At 43.2% G+C, this 22855-nt stretch overlaps 1 long non-coding RNA gene across 2 annotated transcripts; it reads right to left on the bottom strand.

Moving 5' to 3' along the window:
* Positions 1 to 2310: 2310 nt before the first annotated feature.
* Positions 2311 to 14051, bottom strand: LOC111977029 (uncharacterized). 2 transcript variants are annotated; one of them, XR_002878976.2, is made up of 6 exons: positions 13970 to 14051; positions 13199 to 13278; positions 12084 to 12205; positions 11895 to 11984; positions 4240 to 4371; positions 2311 to 4130 (listed from the first exon to the last, which is right to left on the bottom strand). It is a non-coding gene; the product is annotated as an uncharacterized lncRNA (long non-coding RNA). The 2 variants fall into 2 exon arrangements; XR_011481321.1 differs by having other exon boundaries at positions 13985 to 14046.
* Positions 14052 to 22855: the final 8804 nt, after the last annotated feature.

Genomic DNA, 22855 nt, shown 5'->3' with positions numbered 1-22855 from the left:
TACCAGCCGGGGATACAACCGGTCAGGATGCTCTTGATGGTGCAGCTGTATAACTGTTTGAGGATTTGGGGACCCATGGCAATCTTTTCAGTTTCCTGAGGGGGAAAAGGTGTTGTCATGCCCTCTTCATGACTGTCTGGTGTGTTTGGACCATGATAGTTCGTTGTGATGTGGACACCAAAGGAACTTGAAACTCTCGACCCGCTTCACTACAGCCCCTTCAATGTTAATGGAGGCCTGTTCGGCCAGCCTTTTCCTGTAGTCCACGATCAGCTCCTTTTGTCTTGCTCACATTGAGGGAGAGGTTGTTGTTCTGGCACCACATTGCCAGGTCTCTGACCTCCTCCCTATAGGCTGTCTCATTGTTGTCAGTGATCAGGTCTACCACTGCCTACCCTTACCACCTGGGGGCGGCCCGTCAGGAAGTCCAGGATCCAGTTGCAGAGGGAGGTGTTTAGTCCCAGGGTCCTTAGTTTAGTGATGAGCTTTGTGGGCACTATGGTGTTGAACGCTGAACTGTAGTCAATGAACAGCATTCTCACATAGGTGTTCCTTTTGTCCAGGTGGGAAAGGGCAGTGTGGAGTGTGATTGAGATTGTGTCATCTGTGGATCTGTTGGGGCAGTATGCGAATTGGAGTGGGTCATGACCAGCCTTTCAATCACTTCATGGCTACAGAGTGCTATGGGTCGGTAGTCATTTAGGCAGGTTACCTCCATGTTCTTGGCCACAGGGACTATGGTGGTCAGCTTGAAACATGTTGGTATTACAGACTCAGACAGGGAGAAGTTGAAAATGTCAGTGAAGACACTTTCCAGTTGGTCAGCGCATGCTCTGAGTACACGTCTTGGTAATTCGTCTTGCCATGCGGCCTTGTGAATGTTGACCTCTTTAAAGGTCTTACTCACATCGGTTGCGGAGAGCGTGATCACACAGTAGTACGGAACAGCTGATGCTCTCATGCATGTTTCAGTGTTACTTGCCTCGAAGCGAGCATAGAAGTAATTTAGCTCATCTGGTAGGCTCGTGTCACTGGGCAGCTCTCGGGTTGTGCTTCCCTTTGTAGTCTGTAATAGTTTGCAAGCCCTGCCACATCTAACGAGCATCGGAGCCGTGTAGTACGATTTGATCTTAGTCCTGTATTGAGGCTTTGCCTGTTTGGTGGTTTGTCGGAGGGCATAGCGGGATTTCTTATAAGCTTCCGGGTTAGAATCGTGCTCCTTGAAAGCGGCAGCTCTACCTTTTAGCTCAGTGCGGATGTTGCCTGTAATCCATGGTTTCTGGTTGGGGTATGTACGTACAGTCACTGTGGGTACGACGTCATCGATGCACTTATTAATGAAGCCAGTGACTGATGTGGTGTACTCCTCAATGCCATCGGAAGAATTAGGAAAATATTCCAGTCTGTGCTAGCAAAACAGTCCTGTAGCTTAACATCTGCTTCATCTGACCACTTTTTTATTGACGAATCACTGGTGCTCCTGCGTTAATTTTAGCTTGTAAGCAGGAATCAGGAGGATAGAATTATGGTCAGATTTGCGAAATGGAGGGCAAGGGAGAGCTTTGTACGCGTCTCTGTGTGTGTAGTAAAGGTGGTCTAGAGTTTTTTTCCCTCTCTGGTTGCTCATTTAACATGCTGGTAGAAATTAGGTAAAAACAGATTTAAGTTTCCCTGCATTAAAGTCCCCAGCCACTAGGAGCGCCGCCTCTGGATGAGCGTTTTCCTCTTTACTTATGGCCGTATACAGCTCATTGAGTGTAGACTTAGTGCCAGAATCGGTTTATGGCGGTAAATAGACAGCTACGAAGAATATAGATGAAAACTCTCTAGGTAGATAGCGTGGTCTACAGCTTATCATGAGATACTCTACCTCAAAACCATCTTAGTTAGACGTAAAATTGCGTGACTAAGATCTTCTCTACAAAAATGTTAAAAAAAACAGATTTCTTGTGTTATTTTATACAGACTATCCACTATATTGACCAGATACTGTAGTGGCTGCTCTAACATCAATTAAAATAAATGGTCTGTGTTCGAGAGGATCAAAACCGCAATGTATAACGGTTAAATTGTGACTGACTGATTTACCAATAATTAGTTGTTATTTATGATGCAAGGAGGTTTGTAGATCAGTCAGTCACCTGCAGTCGTTTTGATGCTCTCAAACACTACCAATGGGTGCGTTTGAGTTGTGAAAGCTACCGACTGTAGACAAAAGTCGAGGATTGAAGTGGGGGGGAGGTGCATCTTCGATGGCCACAAGTTGGACACTGATTTTCCAACAGCAATGCTCAGATCAACATCCCAGTGTTGTCATTGTTTATCAAAGGTTTTATTTATAATGTCGAAATAACATGGCTCCAATACCCATATCACACGCTCACAAACGGAAATCATGTGTGTTCATTGTACAGAGCCTCAAATATCACATTCATTTGTATATAGGTTATCCACTGTATACAGGAAGTTGGTTCCTGTTTCAGTCATGTCTTTGGTCCCATTCACGTGGAACAAATAAACACCCAATTGATTGGTTTACAATAGTGCCTCCCACAATGCAGGCAAGGCTGCAGGAGGAAGTTGGTGAAGAGCAGCTGCAGAAACTTGCAGTCAACTTCATTACCTTTGATCACATGATTTCTGTAAAGTTCATCCAGTCGACATGTAGGAGCAAGTCAGACAATTTCTATGCACATAACGCAACACGTTTTGAAAGACGGTGACCAACGATACGCTCGAACGTGTCCCATGTCTTCAAAAATGGAAGGCAGTTGGAGAAGGTAAGATCAGGTGGGAAAATTCTATCCAATGAGAGAACGGATATGCATGTGAACAACAGGTGCAACGGTTTCCACTAGTTACCATAGCCACAAAGTCAAAACTGTATCCTAAAAATGTATGGGGGAAAAAAGTGCTTTTTGGTCTTAATTTAAGGTTAGGGTTAGGCATAAGGTTAGTAGTGTGGTTAAGGTTAGAGTTAGGTTTAAAATCACATTTTAAGAAGATAGATTGTATAAATAGGTGGGATTATATGACTTTGTGTTTGTGGTAACTAGTGACGACCAGGCACCACGTTATTGCCAGACTTGTATAGCCATAACAAACAGTTTTGTGACCTTATTTGACCTTTTCTGCTGCTTTTGGGACATGGTTCGATCCCTCCTTGGGGCACTACTTGTTGACTAATTAAAACACTTAAACAATCACAATACAGTAACTATTGGTCACTCTTCTGTATTATTATTCTAATATGTATTAATTATATAATTGTGTCCATTATTAATGATACTTTTTATGATAAACCTTTTTTAGTGCACTTGAGAGTTAGAGGCCTAGATATCTTACAATGTATTTATATATTTACAGACTGCGTGTGTGTGTGAGAGAGAGGAGAGAGAGAGAGTGTGTGCAGGTTGTGGTTTTTTTCTTCCTTGTCAGCCACCCATCTCTGCTTTTCTGCTTCAGAAAAAGCTGAGGTCTGGAACTCCCTCCAGGTCATCTCTCTCTCCATTCCTTGGCCTTGGTTGCCTGATGACTCACCCTAAATTTAAATCGCTACATACATTCATTGTGGAGAACAAACATCAGTTTGGCCAGAGCAATGTGATGGGTAGCCAGGGGCCTTAGTTTATTGTCCTGCAAATGTGTTTTTAATGTACTATCTGCCTGCCACTCCTGGGAACCTTGTATATACTGTATGTGAGGGAGAGAGAGAGAGTGTGAGAGCGAGTAATGTTTTTCAACTCAGAAAAAGCACACAGAATTTCCTCAAACTGTACACATTAAGCAATACTCTTTTACAATATTATCAATCACACTTTGATTTGATAGCTATTTAGATTAATTATGTAGATGTTGATAATGGATATGTAGGAGTAGATATCTCCGATCCTAAAATAAAATGGAGAATACATAAAATAAACAAGTAATTACAAATGATTTACATTGGGGATAATGTGTGTGTGTGTGTGTGTGTGTGTGTGTGTGTGTGTGACAGCGAGAGAGTGTGTGTGCATGTTGTGTTTTATTTTTCCTTGTCACTCACCCATCTCTGCTTTGTCAGTCTTGATAGGCCCAGTGTATGCACGTCTGGGAGAGGCTGTCGGGCAGTGGTGGAGTGCATGGTAGATCTGAAAGAGAGATGCACAAAGTGGCAGTAAGTATATAGCTCAACAACATGTTTGTGTGTGTACATCTGTTGGTGTGAGTGAATGTGTATGATAATGTAAGCTGAATTACCTGATTCCATCTGAGAATCCTTAAAAGTTTCTCCCTTCACGGCCAGTGTAGTAGGACCTGGTGCAGCCAGTAAAATAAATACCACAGCAGGGGACTGCTGTGAATGCAGCTGAACTGCTAAGGGTGGCAGATCTGAAAGAGAGAGGCACAATGTTTTAGATTCAATCAGATACCGAATACTTTTTTTTAACCTTTATTTAATAAGGCAAGTCAGTTAAGAACACATTCTTATTTACAATGACAGCCTAGGAACAGTGGGCTAACTTCCTTGTTCAGTGGCTGAATGACAGATTTTTACCTTGTCAGCTCAGGGATTCGATCTGGCAACCTTTTGGTTACTGGCCCAACACTCTAACCACTAGACTACCTGCTGCAGATAGCCGACTCCCACATAGCTGTTGTTTTGGTGGTGTCTGAGGTTTAACTGCGGTGGAGTTGTAAAATCGGTAACCAGCTGCTCTTGATCATTGTCACAAAGCCACACTCATCCTACTCGTGATACAAGTTCCGAACGAGAAAGTGTAGGCTATATAAACTCASCAAAAAAAGAAATGTCCCTTTTTCAGGATCCTGTCTTTCAAAGATAATTCGTAAAAATCTGAATAACTTCACAGATCTTCATTGTAAAGGGTTTAAACACTGTTTCCCATACTTGTTCAATGAACCATAAACAATTAATGAACATGCAACTGTGGAACGGTCACAAAGACACTAACAGCTTACAGACGGTAGGCAATTACGGTCACAGTTATGAAAAGTTAGGACACTAAAGAGGCCTTTCTACTGACTCTGAAAAACACCAAAAGAAAGATGCCCAGCGTCCCTGCTCATGTAGGTGAACGTGCCTTAGGCATGTTGCAAGGAGGCATGAGGACTGCAGATGTGGCCAGGGCAATAAATTGCAATGTCCGTACTGTGAGACGCCTAAGACAGCGCTACAGAGAGACAGGACGGACAGCTGATTGTCCTCGCAGTGGCAGACCACATGTAACAACACCTGCACAGGCTCGGTACATCCGAACATCACACTTGCGGGACAGGTACAGGATGGCAATAACAACTGCCRGAGTTACACCAGGAACGCACAATCCCTCCATCAGACTGTCCGCAATAGGCTGAGAGAGGCTGGACTGAGGGCTTGTAGGCCTGTTGTAAGGCAGGTCCCCATCAGACATCAACGGCAACAACGTCGCCTATGGGCACAAATCCACCGTCGCTGGACCAGATAGGACTGGCAAAAAGTGCTCTTCACTGACAAGTCACGGTTTTGACTTACATGGGGTGATGGTCGGATTCGCGTTTATCGTCGAAGGAATGAGCGTTACACCGATGCCTGTACTCTGGAGCGGGATTGATTTGGAGGTGGAGGATCTGTCATGGTCTGGGGCGGTGTGTCACAGCATCATCAGACTGAGCTTGTTGTCATTGCAGGCAATCTCAARGCTGTGCGTTACAGGGAAGACATCCTCCTCCCTCATGTGGTACCGTTCCTGCAGGCTCATCCTGACATGACCCTCCAGCATGACAATGCCACCAGCCATTCTGCTCGTACTGTGTGATTTCCTGCAAGACAGGAATGTCAGTGTTCTGCCATGGCCAGCGAAGAGCCCGGATCTCAATCCCATTGAGCACATCTGGGACCTGATGGATCAGAGGGTGAGGGCTAGTGCCATTCCCCCCAGAAATGTCCGGAACTTGCAGGTGCCTTGGTGGAAGAGTGGGGTAACATCTCACAGCAAGAACTGGCAAATCTGGTGCAGTCCATGAGGAGGAGATGCACTGCAATTCTTAATGCAGCTGGTGGCCACACCAGATACTGACTGTTACTTTTGAACCCCCRTTTTGTTCAGGGACACATTATTCCATTTATGTTAGTCACATGTCTGGTGAACTTGTTCAGCTTATGTCTCAGTTGTTGAATCTTGTTATGTTCATACAAATATTTACACATGTTAAGTTTGCTGAAAATAAATGCAATTGACAGTGAGAGGACGTTTTACAAATAATGATGACACTGCCAATGACACCACCAAAACAAACGCTATGCGGATGTCGGCTAAAGCGTATGTGATTGAATAGAGCCCCAAGTGAGGGAGAGTAGGGATGTGTGTATTAGAGGTCGACCGATTAATCGGAATGGCCGATTTAATTAGGGCCGATTTCAAATTGTCATAACAATCGGAAATCGGTATTTTTGGACACCGATTTGGCCGTTTTTTTTATTTTATATTTTTTTTACACCTTTATTTAATCTTTATTTAACAAGGCAAGTCAGTTAAGACCACATTCTTATTTTCAATGACGGCCTAGGAACGGTGGGTTAACTGCCTCGTTCAGGAGCAGAACGACAGATTTTTACCTTGTCAGCTCGGGGGATTCAATCTTGCAACCTTACAGTTAACTAGTCCAACGCTCTAACCACCTGATTACATTGCACTCCACAAGGAGCCTGCCTGTTACGCAAATGCAGTAGAAGCCAAGGTAAGTTTCTAGCTAGCATTAAACTTATCTTAGAAAAAACAATCAATCAATCAATCATAATCACTTGTTATAACTACAGATGGTTGATGATATTACTAGTTTATCTAGAGTGTCCTGCGTTGCATATCGATGCGGTGCGTATCGTTGCTCCAATGGGTACCTAACCATAAACATCAATGCCTTTCTTAAAATCAATACACAGAAGTATATATTTTTAAACCTGCATATTTAGCTGAAAGAAATCCAGGTTAGCAGGCAATATTAACCAGGTGAAATTGTGTCACTTATCTTGCATTCATCGCACGCAGAGTCAGTGTATATGCAACAGTTTGGGCCGCCTAATTTGCCAGAATTTTACGTAACTATGACATAACATTGAAGGTTGTGTAATGTAACAGGAATATTTAGACTTATGGATCCCACCCGTTAGATAAAATACGGAACGGTTCCGTATTTCACTGAAAGAATAAATGTCTTGTTTTCGAGATGATAGTTTCCGGATTCGACCATATTAATGACCTAAGGCTTGTATTTCTGTGTGTTATTATGTTATAACTAAGTCTATGATTTGATAGAGCAGTCTGACTGAGCGGTGGTAGGCAGCAGCAGGCTCGTAAGCATTCATTCAAACAGCACTTTCCTGCGTTTTGCCAGAAGCTCTTCCCTGTGCTTCAAGCCTATCAACTCCCGAGATTAGGCTGGTGTAACCGATGTGAAATGGCTAGCTAGTTAGCGGGGTGCGCGCTAATAGCGTTTCAAATGTCACTCGCTCTGAGACTTGGAGTAGTTATTCCCCTTGCTCTGCATGGGTAATGCTGATTCGAGGTTGGCTGTTGTCGTTGTGTTCCTGGTTRGAGCCCAGGTAGGAGCGAGGAGAGGGATGGAAGCGAMACTGTTACACTGGCAATACTAAAGTGCCTATAAGAACATCCAATAGTCAAAGGTTAATGAAATTCAAATGGTATAGAGAGAAATAGTCCTATAATTCCTATAATAACTACAACCTAAAACTTCTTACCTGGTAATGTTGAAGACTCATGTTAAAAGGAACCACCAGCTTTCATATGTTCTCATGTTCTGAGCAAGTTTCATCATGTTTCATTATTTATTTAAAGCTAAATTGATTTTATTGATGTATTATATTAAGTTAAAATAAGTGTTCATTCAGTATTGTTTTAATTGTCATTATTACAAATAAAATAAAACAATCGGCCGATTAATCGATATCGGCTTTTTTGGGTCCTCCAATAATCGGTATCGGCTTTGAAAAATCATAATCGGTCAACCTCTAGTGTGTATACATGTACAGTACTAGTCAAAATCTTGGAAACACCTACTCATTCAAGGGTTTTTCTTATTTTTACTATTTTCTACATTGTAGAATAATAGTGAAGACATCAAAACTATGAAATAACACATATGGAAGTAACCAAAAKACTTAAACAAATCAAAATATATTTTATATTTTAGATTCTTCAAAGTAGCCACCCTATGCCTTGACGCCCTTTGTCCTCGTCTTGTTGTGTCCTGTGTATATAATATATATTTCCGTCTTTTCTTCGCATATCTTTTTATTTATTTTTTCTAAAAACTCAACTTCAAAACACTTTCCTGCAACCCGCCTCACCATTAAAAAAAAAAGTATTATTCACCTCTAATCTGAAATCCACAACAGAAGCTAGCCAGAATTTAGCCAGTTCACTGGCTAACGTTAGTATTCAGCTAACCACGGTTGGCGGTCATCAGCTATCCTTTAGCTCGAAAAGCTATCGCCAGTTTTGTACAACACGAATCAGACCAGAGCATACCGGACCTATTTTCTCTCCATATCCCCGGATTTCTACCGCAAGCTCTGGACATTTACKCCTGGATCTTGCAGCTAGCTTGCTGCTATCCGAGTGACTATTGGCTAACGTTGGTACTGGAGCAAACATCAATTATTCCGGAGCTAGCTAGCTGAAGAGTTCCATCAGCCACTCCTGGGCTACAATCACCTATCCGGACCCGTTTTACTGCCGATGCGGAGCCCCACCGGGCCTTCACGACTGACTACTGATGCCCGGCTAGCTGTCTGAATCGCCGTGACCCCAACCAACCTCACTACTCACTGGACCCTTATGATCACTCTGCTAAGCATGCCTCTCCTTAATGTCAATATGCTTTGTCCATTGCTGTTCTGGTTAGTGTTTATTGGCTTATTTCACTGTAGAGCCTCTAGCCCTGCTCATTATACCTTATCCAACTGTTCAGTTCCACCACCCACACATGCAATGACATCACCTGGTTTCAATTATGTTTCTAGAGACAATATCTCTCATCATCACTCAATGCCTAGGTTTACCTACACTGTATTCACATCCTACCATACCTTTGTCTGTACATTATACCTTGAAGCTATTTTATCACCCCCAGAAACCTGCCCCTTTTACTCTCTGTTCCGGACGTCCTAGACGACCAATTCTCATAGCTTTTAGCCGTACCCTTATCCTACTCCTACTCCTTCTCTGTTCCTCTGGTGATGTAGAGGTGAATCCAGGCCCTGCAGTGCCTAGCTCCACTCCTATTCCCCAGGCGCTCTCTTTTGATGACTTCTGTAACCGTAATAGCCTTGGTTTCATGCATGTTAACATTAGAAGCCTCCTCCCTAAGTTTGTTTTATTCACTGCTTTAGCACACTCTGCCAACCCGGATGTCCTAGCCGTGTCTGAATCCTGGCTTAGGAAGACCATCAAAGACCCACTGGCTCCAGGTCATCTACAAGACCCTGCTAGGTAAAGTCCCCCCTTATCTCAGCTCGCTGGTCACCATAGCAGCACCTGTAGCACGCGCTCCAGCAGGTATATCTCTCTGGTCACCCCCAAAGCCAACTCCTCCTTCCAGTTCTCTGCTGCCAATGACTGGAATGAACTACAAACATCTCTGAAACTGTAAACACTTATCTCCCTCACTAGCTTTAAGCACCAGCTGTCAGAGCAGCTCACAGATTACTGCACCTGTACATAGCCCATCTATAATTTAGCCCAAACAACTACCTCTTCCCCTACTGTATTTATTTATGTATTTATTTTGCTCCTTTGCACCCCATTATTTCTATTTCTACTTTGCACATTCTTCCACTGCAAATCTACCATTCCAGTGTTTTACTTGCTATATTGTATTTATATTATATTTACTTCGCCACCATGGCCTTTTTTTGCCTTTACATCCCTTATCTCAACTCATTTGCTCACATTGTATATAGACTTATTTTTCTACTGTATTATTGACTGTATGTTTGTTTTACTCCATGTGTAACTGTGTGTTGTTGAGTGTGTCGAACTGCTTTGCTTTATCTTGGCCAGGTCGCAATTGTAAATAAGAACTTGTTCTCAACTTGCCTAACTGGTTAAATAAAGGTGAAATAAATAAATAAAATAACAGCTTTCCACACTCTTGGCATTCTCTCAACCAGCTTCATGAGGAATGATTTTCCAACAGTCTTGAAGGAGTTCCCACATATGCTGAGCACTTGTTGGCTGCTTTTCCTTCACTCTGTGGTCTAACTCATCCAAAACCATCTCAAATGGGTTGAGGTCAGGTGATTGTGGAGGCCAGGTCATCTGATGCAGCAATCCATCACTCCTTCTTGGTCAATTTGTCACACCTTGATCTGTTTTACCTGTCTTTGTGCTTGTCTCCACCCCCCTCCAGGTGTCGTCCATCTTCCCCATTATCACCAGTGCATTTATACCTGTATCCTCTGTTTGTCTATTGCCAGTTCGTCTTGTCTCGTCAAGCCTACCAGCGTGTTTTTTCCATGCTCCTGGTTTTCCTAGTCTCTGTTTTCTAGCCCTTCCGGTTCCGACCTTTTCTGCCTGCCCTGACACTGAGACCTCCTGCCTACCCTGACCTCGAGCCTGTCTGTCACCCTGAACCTTTCGGACTCTGACCTGGTTAATGAAATTCTGCCTGTCCTCAACCTGCCTCTTGTATTTTAATAAATATCAGAGACTCGAGCCATCTGCCTCCTGTCTCTTCATCTGTGTCATTATACAAATAGCCCTTACACAGCCTYGAGGAGTGTTTGGTCATTGTCCTGTTATAAAACAAATTATAGTCCCACTAAGCGCAAATCAGATGGGATGGCGTATCCCTGCAGAATGCTGTGGTAGCCATGCTGGTTAAGTGTGCCTTGAATTCTAAATAAATCGCCAACAGTGTCACCAGAAAAGCCCCCCCACACCATCACACCTGCTTCACGTTGGGAACCACACACACTCATCCGTTCACCTACTCTGCATCTCACAAAGACACGGCGGTTGTTACCAGAAATCTCCAATTTGGACTCTCCAAAGGACAGAAATCTCCAAAGGACAGATTTCCACCGGTCTAATGTCCATTGCTTGTGTTTCTTGGCCCAAGATAGTCTCTTCTTCTTATTGGTGTCCTTTAGTAGTGGTTTCTTTGCAGCATTCTGACAATCAAGGTCTGATTCATGCAGTCTCCTCTGAACAGTTGATGTTGAGATGTGTCTGTTACTTGAACTCTGAAGCATTTATTTGGGCTGCAATTTCTGAGGCTGGTAACTCTAAAAAACGTATCCTCTGCAGCAGAGGTAACTCTTGGTCTTCCTTTCCTGTGTTGTTCCTCATGAGAGCCAGTTTCATCATAGCGCTTGATGGTTTTCGTGGCTGCGTATTGACTGACCTTCATGTCTTAAAGTAATGATGGACCGTCGTTTCTCTTTGCTTATTTGAGCTGTTCTTGCCATAATATGGACTTGGTCTTTTACCAAATAGGGCTATCTTCTGTATACCACCCCTACCTTGTCACAACACAACTGATTGGCTCAAACTTAAGAAGAATCGAAATTCTACAAATTAACTTTTAACAAGGCACACCTGTTAATTTGAATGCATTCCAGGTGACTACCTCGTGAAGCTGGTTGAGAGAATACCAAGAGTGTGCAAAGCTGTAATCAAGGKAAACAGTGGCTACTTTGAAGAATCTAAAATAAAAATATAATTTGATTTGTTTAACACTTTTTTGGTTACTACATGATTCCATATGTGTTATTTCATAATTTTGATGTCTTCACTATTATTCTAAAATGTAGAAAATAGTAAAAATAAAGAAAAACCCTTGAATGAGTAGGTGTGTCCAAACTTTTGACTGGTACTGTATGTGATATTTACCTGTATCACCTGTCGCGGCCAGTGTAGCAGGTGCAGGAGCAGAAGACTGCAGCTATGAGGGCTGTGGTTGAGCTAATAGGGGTGTCAGATCTAAAAGAGAGCGGCACAATTTTCTTAAGTGAAAATAATTATACAACAAACAGAGAGTGATTAAGTGAGTGAGTGTTTCTACGTGTGTGTGATAATTACCTGGACCACATCACACAGCTTCAAGTCTACAAGCCTCTAGAAGTTCCAGGGTGCCACTCCAGGCCTGGAACAGCTTGGTGGAAACACAGTTACCTGTCACCCACTGAGCCTAGTTGGCAGATCTGAAAGATAGGCACAATATTATGTTAATGACAAAGCCTTGACTACACACTAACCTAAATTAAGTGTGTTTGTGTGTGTATAGGGCAACCACGCAGCAGACTTAATTTTCCCAACTGCTCATTGTACTTGCACTCGCAAACTGTGGTGTGTGTGTTCTGTGTTATTGTGACTCAGAAGTGTGTCAACCTGACCACATCCTTGTAGTAGGACATTCAGTGATTAGCTTTGGAAAYAATTACTATCAACATTGTACAGTAAAAAGGATATCAAATATTCAGATTTGGATTGACAAGTTGGCTAAATCATGTGAAGTTACAAACCTCTCYGTCTACACTTAAATTAAATAAAGGATTTAGGACCTGAGCTCTAGGACCATGCCTCAGGACTTCCTGGCCTGATGACTCCTGTCCCTGTCCCCAGTCCACCTGGTCGTGCCACTGATCCAGTTTCTGATGTTTCTGTCTGCGGCTATGGAACCCTGAACTTCCCAGGGCTCACTGGAAGTACTACCTTGTCCCAGACCTGCTGTTTGATCCTGTCTCTCTCTACCGGACCTACTGTCTCAATCTCTAAATGCTCAGCTATGAAGAACCAACTGGCATTTAATCCTGAGTTGCTGAACTATTGCACCCTCTATAACCATTGTGATTATTTTTTGACCCTGCTGGTCATCTATGAATGTTTAAATGTCTTAAAGAACGATCTGGCCTAAATAGCTGTACTCTTTTATAATATCCACCAGCACAGCCAGAAGAAGACTGGCCACCTCTCGGCACCTGGCACCTCTCCAGGTTTCTTCATATGTTCCTGCCTTTCTAGGGAGTTTTTCCTAGCCACTGTGCTTCTACATCTGCATTGCTTGCTCTTTGGGGTTTTAGGCTGGGTARCTGTATAAGCACTTTGTGACAACTGCTGATGTAAAATAACTTTGAGTGCTTGTATATGCTTCTATTCATGTCAGTAACTCTAAATATGACATTGAGTTATCTTACATTTCCTCAATAGCAAGTTAAGCCAACACTTTTCCTTGTCTTTCCTGCTGGGGACAGGGGGCTTCAGGTTTTGGAAAGACCTAAAGAATTGTAATATCAACAATAATTAGTGGACACATTTATGAATGAAATTCAAGGTGTTTATCTCATCTGATTGAGAATTGCTGGTGATATACTGTACATGTCCATTTTCTTTTGAAAAACTACCACTGAACCACACAATTCTATCTAGTGAGAGTAAACACCACCGTTAACTTATTTCACCAGGTCAAAAATAAAAAATAAAAATTCAAGGAAGACCTAGCAAAGAGGGCAGAGCTCTCAAGTAAAAGGCATATCCATAGCAGCAGCTATGGTATGGATAAAGACAATGTGACACCACCACATCTGCATGAATGTGTGATCTCTCTATAATATTATCTAATTTAAGCTATTAGCTTAACTAGTTAACTTAGCTCCAAAGAGGCAACCAATGACATCAACAGTCAAATGTCTATCTAGTTAGCAATGGTTACATGTAAAACCACTTTAGAGATGATTACAAAGGTTTGAAAGCAAAGTTMACTTATTGGTCTGCTGCTCTTCAGAACTAGAGGCATCCACATACCTAGCGTTGTTAGCATTAGTTAGCTAGCAGTGCTAGCGTGTTAGCTATCAAACTATCTATCCAGCAAGAATGTCAAAGTCAAAAACAAAATAAAATATGTTAAGCCATGCTGATTTAGTAAGGTAAATCCAATTGGTCGGAAGTAATTAACAGGCTGAATGTACATTTCTGTGACTCACTAGCTAACTTTAGCTTGCTAGTTGTCCCAGCGCGCGGATTCTTTGGCTAAACAGCCCTAAACCATTTCTCATGCATTGTCAATGGGGTTTCTAAAACAACCCGGGTGTACTGTAATTCTGGCCACTGGTTGGTTTTGTGGCACTAGTCTGATTTCCCATAGGGAACACTGAAAACAGGACGATGTGCATATTTCTTAGCCCAGCAGCAGTCACTGAGACAACTGGCCTCTGATATAACGTTATTTTTTTTTAGTTACTGGGATGTCACGTTTCCTATTTATATCAGTACACTTCTAACAACCTAATCATTACGAAACTTCTATTCGATCAATAAGCCACACCTAGCAAATAAACCATTACCTTTTTTGTTAACCAGATTCGACACTCTTATTGACCTCCATCATAGCACTACATGACCAAAAGTGTGTGGACATCTGCTTGTCGAACATCTCATTACAAAATCATGGGCATTAATACAGAGTTGGTCCCCCCTTTGCTGCTATAACAGCCTCCACTCTTCTGGGAAGGTGTTCCACTAGATGTTGGAACATTGCTGTGGGGACCTGTTTCCATTCAGCCACAAGAGCTTTAGTGTGGTCGGACAATGATATTGGGCGGTTCGGCCTGGTCCACAGTCGGCGTTCCAATTTAATAAAATATGATTCGATTTATGGGAGATTTAGATGGCGTTCCAAGATTAAGACTCATAGTAGACCGGGGCAGCTCTAGCAGAGCAGAAATTTGACAAACTGACTTGTTAGAAAGGTAGCATTCAATGATGGTGCCATGTTGAAAGTCACTAAGCTCTTCAGTAAAGACATTCTACTGACAATGTTTGTCTATGGAGATTGCATGGCGGTGTGCTCGAGTTTATACGTCTGTCCAGGGGCGCAACTTTGGTTTTAGAAGTAGGGGGGACATCATTCATTTATTTATTTTTATCTATTCGGATAAACACTCCAAACAGCCTACCCAACCACTCGGAGGCGTCCGCATGGTCCTAAAGCACACCGGTGCCTCGTTTTGTATCACATTTCAATTATAAAACCTGGGAGGACAAAAATGCAATTTCAGAATGTGGAGGGGACATGTCCCCCACGTCCCCAGTGAAAGTTTTGCCCCTGCATCTGTCAGCAATGGGTGTGGCTGAAATAGCCAAATCCACTTATTTGAAGGGGTGTCCACAAACTTTTGTATATATAGTGTATGTGAGTGGAGCTGGAACTGGAGCACAGCGATCCCAATTTTGACTGGAGCGTGGAGCGAGATTCCCAAAGGCTGGAGCCTTGGCCTTCTCGCCCACTCCAATTTAGCTCCAGTAGCGCTTACTTCACGAGCTCAGGGCATGCCCTGGCCCAGCATGCATTTGTAGTCTACTTGTGTGCTGCTATAGCCCCTTGCTTTAGCTACTGTAATGGAGTTCGCTATATATTCTCACAAAGAAACTGATAAAACACACAGGTGCAAAATCAAGGTGACTTACAAAGATGATGACCAAGAGCAAGAGAGGGAGTGTGGTGTTGTAGTGTCTACAACCCAAAAATTATCATGGAATCTGAAAAGACAAGTATCTCAAAAGCATGATAGTTTTCTTATTACATCCACATTGTAAATGAAAGGAATGAGGTGGTTAGATAACTAAGTGTGTCATTGTAGCAAATCATTTAGAAAGTAAAAATCAGATCTCTTAAACATTTCATTCATTTTTGTGCTGTTATCTATACAATAGGCCATCAGTTATTTTGGCCCAATAGACCTGGCATATTTCCATGTTCAAAAAGCTTTCCGTTTTGATTGGGTTATTTTGTCTAAAAACCTTTAGGCCTCCCTATAAAAATAAAAGCAACTCTGCATCTCTGCCCAACCTGTCAAGAATGGCCAAAAGGATGTTAAGCARCCCCAGTGGCTCTGCAAGTGTGGAGAGGATATTCTCCGCTCCTGGCCTGGTCTCCAGGCAACATTGCATGAGCCTGAAGCCACAGACTGGCCAAACTTGTGCTTCTAAAAATAAATTCATAGGCACTAATAAGTCATTTTTAGTATAATTTGTATTTAATTCTAAGTACGTCACAGCCTATATGTGACATTTATAGTGGTGTAAAGTACGTAAGTAAAAATACTTAAAAGTACTACTTAAGTCGTTTTTGGGGGTGTCTGTACTTTACTTTACTATTTATAGTTGAAACAACTTCTAATTTTAGTTCACTACATTCCTAAAGAGGTATGAGGTAGTTTTGTTCCCGTTTGGTAGGTGTTGCAAGGTGTGGTCTTGTCTCAATATGAGTGTGACCATCTGAAATCGCAAAGCTGGTGCAGCACATAATGGTAACTGCCCTCTGGCCCATCATAATCACAACTTTTTTCAGATGGTCATTAAAATCCTACCCAACTCTATAAAATAAAAAAATAAGAAAAAATTGAATCACCTGTAATAGCGTGAAAGTGGTATGACTAAAAAGAGTGGGTCGAATGTTAAATTGTGTGCATTCTATGTAAGTCTATTATCGACACTATCAGATATCATGTTCTCTCTTGCCCTTTAATGGCCTTTAGCGGTATAACATTCTGATAAATCCTATAGCTGAAAGCCAAATATGCCTGTTTTTATTCTTATTTTACGTCTGGAAGGGTCAAATCTGGGAGTGATTGCCTGTTGAAGGGTTTATTTTAAAGATCTGGCCCAGGACACTGTAGCTAAGTAGTGAGAATATAGGTGGTAATCACATAGTTGACAGCATATAATCTTAAATGCATATTTGTATATTATTTACAGTATGGATAGACTTTGACAGATTCCCTGTGGCTCAAATCTTGATCAATACAGCTTGTTCACTTCAAGTGCATTATTTAACAACATGTCAATAAAAGATCATGCACAGGCTTCAGGAAATGCATGACTTATTTATTTTAAAAAGCATAGTTTATAAGCGGTAAACTACAAAACAGTACAGCAGTCATTTATTGAAGTCTACAAGGGCCATTGTTTGTCTATCATTGAGTAATACTGGGCACGCGAGTGGTAAGCAGAAAGTAGCCAACTGTAGACGGAAGTCGAAGAGTCAAGTCGGGGCAGGTACATATGCACCGACAGCAAATCATAAAACTTCTGATGTTTCTAGGAAACGCGACAATAGAGTACCACAGAATGAGTCATAATACCCATAAAACCTAGCGGTCAAACAAGGAAATGGTTCCAAATGTTTTTCCGCCATTCATTTTCCCCATAGGGGATTTTAGAAACATTTAAACTAAGGGCTGTGTTTCGTGTAGGCTTACCCTGGCGTGACGTTTTGATAACTGTGTAAATCTCTCTAGGACAAGGTGACTTTTATCAATATATTCGCTTGTATTTACCCACCCAAAATGAAATTATAATTAGCTGCTAATGTGGCTATCATAACTACAAATGCCATGATGATCTGGACGAGACTGCCAAACCGAGGCAAAGGTAAGAATCTCTGGATTAACCATCTAAGGCAATCAAACAGGCAAAACGTCAGAGACAAAGTGGAGTCACAATTCAACGGCTCAGACACGAGACGTATGTGGCAGGGTCTACAGACAATCACGGACTACAGAAGGAAAACAAGCCTTGCTTCTGGACAAGCTAAACACGTTCTTTGTCGACTTTGAGGATAATACAGTGCCACCGACGCGGCCCGCTACCAAGGACTGTGGGCTCTCCTTCTCTGTGGCCAACGCGAGTAAGACATTTAAGCGTGTTAATCCTCGCAAGGCTGCCGGCACAGACGGCATCCCTAGCTGCGTCCTCAGAGCATGTGCAGACCAGCTGGCTGGTGTGTTTACGGACATATTCAATCTCTCCCTATCCCAGTCTGCTGTCCCCACATGCTTCAAGATGGCCACCATTGTTCCTGTACCCAAGAAAGCAAAGTACCCTCCAAGCTCATCATTAAGCTTGAGGTCCTGGGTCTGAACCCCACCCTGTGCAACTGGGTCCTGGACTTCCTGACAGGCCGCCCCCAGGTGGTGAAGGTAGGAAACAACACCTCCACTTCACTGATCCTCAACACTGGGGTCCCACAAAGGTGTGTGTTCGGCCCCCTCCTGTATTCCCTGTTCACCCATGACTTTGTGGCCAAGCACGCCTCCAACTCAATCATCAAGTTTGCAGACGACACAACAGTAGTAGGCTTGATTACCAACAATGACGAGACAGCCTACAGGGAGGAGGTGAGGGCTCTGGGAGTGTGGTGCCAGGAAAATAACTTCTCACTCCACATCAACAAAACAAAGGAGATGATCATGGACTTCAGGAAACAGCAGAGGGAGCACCCACCTATCCACATCGACGGGACAGCAGTGGAGACGGTGGAAATGTTCAAGTTCCTCAGCGTACACATCACTGACAAACTGAAATGGTCCACCCACACAGACAGTGTTGAGAAGAAGGCGCAACAGCGCCTCTTCAACCTCAGGAGGCTGAAGAAATTTGGCTTGGCACCTAAAACCCTCCCAAACTTTTACAGATGCACAATTGAGAGCATCCTGTTMGGCTGTATCTCCGCCTGGTACGGCAACTGCACCGCCTTCAACTGCAGGGCTCTCCAGAGGGTGGTGCGGTTTGCCCAACACATCACTGGGGGCAAACTACCTACCATCCAGGACACCTACAGCACCCGATGTCACAGGAAGGCCAAAAAGATCATCAAGGACAACAACCACCCAAGCCATTGCCTGTTCKCGCCGTTATCATCCAGAAGGCGAGGTCACTACTGGTGCATCAACGCTGGGACCGAAAGACAGCTTCTATCTCAAGGCCATCAGACTGTTAAATAGCCATCACTAGCACATTAGAGGCTGCTGCCTGTATACATAGACTTAAATAAATGGACCACTAGTCACTTTGATAAATGTTTACATATTTTGCATTACTCATCTCATACGTACACTACTGGTCAAAAGTTTTAGAACACCTACTCATTCAAGGGTTTTTATTTATTTTTTACTATTTTCTACATTGTAGAATAAGAGTTGTAACGTGTACGCAAATAATCGGGAATCAAGTACAGGGAGTGAATTCAATAAATAAACGAACCATGGAACAAAACAATAAACACGAGTAGTGTGCAGACATAACACAGGAACAGAATCAATAACGCCTGGGGAAAGAACCAAAGGGAGTGACAGATATAGGGGAGGTAATCAGGAAGGTGATGGAGTCCAGGTGAGTCTCATGAGGCGCAGGTGCGCATAACAATGGTGGCAGGTGTGCATAATAATGAGTAAACTGGCGACACCGAGCGCCAGAGTGGGGGAGCGGGAGTAGACCGCAGGACGCCAACCAGAGGGACGGTCACAAGGACCAGGAGCGGGCCGGTCGCTTCTGCTGAGGCGCGGGAACCTGTAGAGCCAGCTGAGGCGCGGGAACCTGTAGAGCCAGCTGAGGCGCGGGAACCAGTAGAGCCAGCTGAGGCGTGGAACCTGAAAGAGCCCAATGGGGGCGGGAACCTGTAGAGCCAATGAGGGGCGGGAACCTGTAGAGCAAATGAGGCGCGGGAACCTGGTAGAGCCAAATGAGGCACGGGAACCTGTAGAGCCAGCTGAGGCGCGGGAACCTGTAGAGCCAGCTGAGGCAGCGGGAACCAGTAGAGCCAATAATGACGGCGCCGAACCCTGTAGAGCCAAATGAGGCACGGGAACCTGTAGAGCCAAATGAGGCACGGGAACCTGTAGAGCCAAATGAGGCACGGGAACCTGTAGAGCCAAGTGAGGCACGGGAACCTGTAGAGCAGGCTCAGGCGCGGGTACCTGTAGAGCCGGCTCAGACGCGGGAACCTGTAGAGCCGGCTCAGGCGCGGGAACCTGTAGAGCTGGCTGAGGCGCGGGAACCTGACAAGCCAACTGAGGCATAGGATCCTGATGAGCCGGATGAGGCATGGGAGCCTAACGAGCCGGCTGAGGCATGGGAGCCTGACAAGCCAACCGAGGCTTGAGAACCTATCAAGCCAGCTGAGGCATGGAAGCGTGACGAGGTAGCTGAGACATCCCCGGTAGCTTCGGCAATGGAAACCTGACAAGCCAACCGGGGCTTGTGAACATGTCGAGCCAGCTGAGGCATGGAAGCCTGATGAGCCAACTGAGGCATCCCCAGTTGCTTCAGCAGCCACCCTTTGACCCGACATCACCAGTAAAAATAAAACATCCCTGTTGCGAGGCATTATTCTGTAACGTATACGCTAATAATTGGGAAGCAAGTACAAGGAGCGAATTTAATGAATAAATGAACCATGGAACAAAACAAGAAACACAAGTAGCATGCAGATATATAACACAGAACCAGAATCAATAACACCTAGGGTAAGAACCAAAGGGAGTGACAGATATAGGGGAGGTAATCAGGAAGGTAATGGAGTCCAGGTGAGTTTCATGAGGAGCAGGTGCGTGTAATGATGGTGGCAGGTGTGCGTAATAATGAGTAAACTGTCGTCAATGAGCGCCAGAGAGGGGAAGGAGAAGACGTGACAATAGGGAAGACATCAAAACTATGAAATAACACATATGGAGTCATGTAGTAACCAAAAAGGTGTTAAAAATATATATTTTAGATTTGAGATTCTTCAAATTGCCACCTTTTTCCTTGATGACAGCTTTGCACACTCTTGGCATTCTCTCAACCAGCTTCATGAGGTAGTCACCTGGAATGCATTTCAATTAACAGGTGTGCCTTTTTGAAAGTTAATTTGTGGAATTTCTTTCCTTCTTAATGCGTTTAAGCTAATCAGTTGTGTTGTGACAAGGTAAGGGGGTATACAGAAGATAGCACAATTTGGTAAAAGACCAAGTCCATATTATAGCAAGAACAGCTCAAATAAGCAAAGAGAAACAACGGTCCATTAAGACATGAAGGTCAGTCAATACTGAACAATTCAAGAACTTTCAAAGTTTCTTCAAGGGCAGTCACAAAAACCATCAAGCACTATGATGAAACTGGCTCTCATGAGGACCGCCACAGGAAAGGAAGACCCAGAGTTACCTCTGCTGCATAGGATAAGTCCATTAGAGTTACCAGCCTCAGAAATTCCAGCCCAAATAAATGCTTCACAGAGTTCAAGTAACAAACACTTCTCAACATCAACAGTTCAGAGGAGACTGTGTGGATCAGGCCTTCATGGTTGAATTGCTGCAAAGAAACCACTACTTAACCAGCACGGCTCCCACAGCACTCTGCAGCGATACGTCATCCCATCTGGTTTGGGCTTAGTGGGATTATCTTTTTTTCCCCAACAGGACAATGACCCAAAACACACCTCCAGGATGTGTAAGGGCTATTTTACTAAGAAGGAGAGTGATGGAGTGCTGCATCAAATGACCTGGCCTCCACAATCCCCCGACCTCAACCCAATTGAGAGGGTTTTGGATGAGTCAGACCGCAGAGTGAAGGAAAAGCAGCCAACAAGTGCTCAGCATATGTGGGAACTCCTTCAAGACGGTTGGAAAAGCATTGCAGGTGAAGCTGGTTGAGAGAATACCAAGAGTATGCAAAGCTGTCATCAAGACAAAGGGTGGCTACTTGAAGAATCTCAAATATAAAATGTGCAAAGGCGGAGGTAGCGGTCCTGCTGCTGGGTTGTTGCCCTCCTACGGCCTCCTCCACGTCTCCTGATGTACTGGCCTGTCTCCTGGTAGCGCCTCCATGCTCTGGACACTACGCTGACAGACACAGCAAACCTTCTTGCCACAGCTCGCATTGATGTGCCATCCTGGATGAGCTGCACTACCTGAGCCACTTGTGTGGGTTGTAGACTCCGTCTCATGCTACCACTAGAGTGAAAGCACCGCCAGCATTCAAAAGTGACCAAAACATCAGCCAGGAAGCATAGGAACTGAGAAGTGGTCTGTGGTCACCACCTGCAGAACCCCTCCTTTATTGGGGGTGTCTTGCTAATTGCCTATAATTTCCACCTTTTGTCTATTCCATTTGCACAACAGCATGTGACATTTATTGTTAATCAGTGTTGCTTCCTAAGTGGACAGTTTGATTTCACAGAAGTGTGATTGACTTGGAGTTACATTGTGTTGTTTAAGTGTTCCCTTTATTTTTTTGAGCAGTGTATTTTCATTTGTTTAACACTTTTTTGGTTACTACATGATTCCATATGTGTTATTTCATAGTTTGATGTCTAAGCTATTATTCTACAATGCAGAAAACAGTAAACATAAAGAAAAACCCTTGAATGAGTACGTGTTCTAAAACTTTTGACCGGTAGTTTATATACTGTATTCTGTTCTATTCTACTCTATCTTAGTCTATGCCGCTCTGACATTGCTTGACCATATATTTATATATTCTCAATTCCATTCCTTTACTTAGATTTGTGTGTATTGGGTATATGTTGTAAAAATGTTAGATATTACTTGTTAGATATTACTGCACTGTCGGAGCTAGAAACACAAGCATTWCGCTACACCCACAATGACATCTGCTAAACAAGTGTATGTGACCAATTCAATATGATTTGATTGAGAATGTTAGCTAAATTTAGCAATGAATAAATTGGCTACATTTCTTGAAATGAACAATTCTGTGAACTGTCTCGTGCATGTTTTAAATGGACACAATACCTGTTAGCATAGGTGTCAGCTAGAGATGACGTGCAGGAGCTTGCAGGGATTTGTAGTCTTGCATGATGTTTACTTTGATGCTAATTAGCATTTTCAAATCTGAGAGTAAATAGAGTCTAATATATTGATAAAAGTCACCTTGTCAGAGAGAGATTTGCATGGTTATCAAAATGTCACGCCAGGGTAAGCCTACAAAAAACACAGCCCTTATTTTAAGTGTTTCTAAAATTCCCATTGGGAAAAATMAATGGTGGAAAAATTATTGGAACCATTTCCCTGTTTGAC

The sequence above is a fragment of the Salvelinus sp. IW2-2015 genome, linkage group LG17 (genome assembly GCF_002910315.2).
Source record: "Salvelinus sp. IW2-2015 linkage group LG17, ASM291031v2, whole genome shotgun sequence".
Classification (NCBI taxonomy): Eukaryota; Metazoa; Chordata; class Actinopteri; order Salmoniformes; family Salmonidae; genus Salvelinus; species Salvelinus sp. IW2-2015.
This window is presented reverse-complemented; position numbering and strand designations above follow the sequence as displayed.